This window comes from Spea bombifrons, chromosome 4 (genome assembly GCF_027358695.1).
Source record: "Spea bombifrons isolate aSpeBom1 chromosome 4, aSpeBom1.2.pri, whole genome shotgun sequence".
In the NCBI taxonomy this organism is placed as follows: domain Eukaryota; kingdom Metazoa; phylum Chordata; class Amphibia; order Anura; family Pelobatidae; genus Spea; species Spea bombifrons.
This window is the reverse complement of record NC_071090.1, coordinates 46,498,602-46,500,970: the sequence shown is the minus strand read 5'-3', so window position 1 is coordinate 46,500,970 and position 2,369 is coordinate 46,498,602.

Sequence of the window (2,369 nt, the reverse complement as noted above, 5' to 3'; positions counted from 1 at the left end):
CCCAGCATTTGAAAAAAGCCTTTCCAACCGATTTTCAGTAGCTATACGGACATAATCTACTGTGCTAGTTTTAAAGCTACTACCATGGATTCCCGAGTCGCGTAGAGTTGAGACAAGCCCATTACTTTCAACAGTCCAGCCAACGTTTGGAAATCTTAGTTGGCAAAGATTGAACTGTTGCCTCACTGGGTGTTGGGGTTTATACTAAGTCGCAGTAAGGCTGATTTGCGAGACAAGGTCGCGGATGTACTTGATTCCTTTTTTTTTTTTTTTTTTTTTTTTTTTTTTTAGGCTCAATGTATGTTATTTGGTTATTTTCTAAATTAATAAATTAGCATGCAAGTTTTCCCATAGCTATCAATTTTCTACATTTTATTTTAAATCCCACAGTGCGCCTAATACGAGTATTTATAGTCATTTATTAGTATTGGTTTGAAGTGCTCCGTGTGAAATCTAAATCGACTCAAAATGAAGTTATCTATATGTATAAAGTGATCCATTTATCTTTCTGTGCCGCGGGGTGCAATTTTTGTAAATGTTTCTAATATTTATTTGTGCTTTCACAGTAAATACTTGCCTGCTTACGTGACACATTGGTGAAACGTTTTGGAGTCTAAAGAAATTGAAGACCAATTGGTCTTTCGGCACTTTAATCTCAATCTCTTGTTTGCACTGTGAAACACGGCGTGGTGTGTACATACTAAGCAGACCTTAAAAACATTAAATATTTAGAACATTTAACTAAAATGCCCTGTACATATTGCTGATATATTGTAACATGTCTAATTTAAATTAAATATATTTAACTTTAAAATGGCTACATTTGACGTGTTAATGTTTTTTTTTTGTATGGTGAATGTACAGAAACCTCTACAGATAAAGATTTACATTCTGATCTACTTAATGTGTAACATTTATTTGCTTTAGATAGTCCTTAGATGTAATCGGTAGCCTTTTTTTTTTTTTTTTTTTTTTTTTTATTGGGTCAGCACTGGAATTTGGATTGTGCTAAGGCAGATGGCTGCTCATCAACAACCCCACTGCACTACAGAAGCCCCCTTTTTCTGCCACTTGCCCCACAATGTATACCTTATGTGGTTGCCACTCAAAACTGCATTAACTGTTCAAATCAGCCATAGCTCCCAGCTTAGTGAATGGATCCCATTGCCTTGCTAAACCATAAAATAGGGTATGGGGGTTGCCTGTGTTACATTGGGCTCAGAGGAAAGGTCCTAACATAAGTGGAAGTCCTGCCATTGGCTCAATGAGTTTTGTAAATGTTACAACTTTAACTTTATTTTATCAACACACTATATTTAATAGTATTGAGTACAGCATTTCATTGTATGGCACAGTGTACTTGATCACAGAAATATACCTGTTTAGGACCCAAGTTATCAACATGATTAAGATGCCTTGCCCCCACACACCTCATGCAGCCACACCAATGAAGAAGGGATGTTAAAGTACCTTGAAATTCATTTAAAGCGGGTACTGTGTTATTTATACAATCAAGTGCATATGAGGGCTGGATACCCCTTTAGTAAATACATTTTTAACTATACATTCTGTCCTGTTATAATGCATTTCATTGCTGGAAATGCTGCCTAAAAGACAAACGCTGCTGTTTAGAATGAAAACCTAATAAAAGCAGACTTTCCCTGTATCCAAAAATGCTTCATGGAAAATATACGCGGTAAACATTGCGCTGCATTATGTGATGCTTTCTACAATGACACCACAAAGGTTAGTCATTGTACATAACCTTCACCTGTTAAGGGACTATTGGCTAGACTAGTGCCTACACTGATTGTTTGAGTGGAAACATTTATCTGGACATTTTTTGCAAGGGCTAGATCTTGCAAATTGGGTGACCCTACTTGGCTTCAGGACTCCTCACCAGAATCTTGTTTCCCCCCTCATTACTGTAAGGGGTCTATTTTGGCCAATCTATGAACACTAATAATGGTATATATCTCTCTTCTCAGCTGTGTGTTATGTTGTGCTAATGGTAATTTGGCATGGTGTTTACAAGTCCTTTGAAACGCTGAAGGTACAAAATCTCATCAGAGCATGGAAGGTGAGTGGGTAGCAGGTGCCTTGACAAATACAGCATTAAGAATAATAATAATCTACGCTTTTCAATTCCCAAACCTACCTATGAAAACATTTTATTCGTATAGGTCTGGGTATCTTTAATTATTGCATGTAGTAATGTGATGCAGAGGCTACCGACATATTAAACCGTTTTCTTGCACTAGCAGCACAAAAATAGGTCGATGGGCTATGTATTTCAAAGTGTTGACAAAAGAATAAATTAAAAAAAAAAAAAAAAAAATCACTTTAGTTCTCCATGATCAACAGTGGGA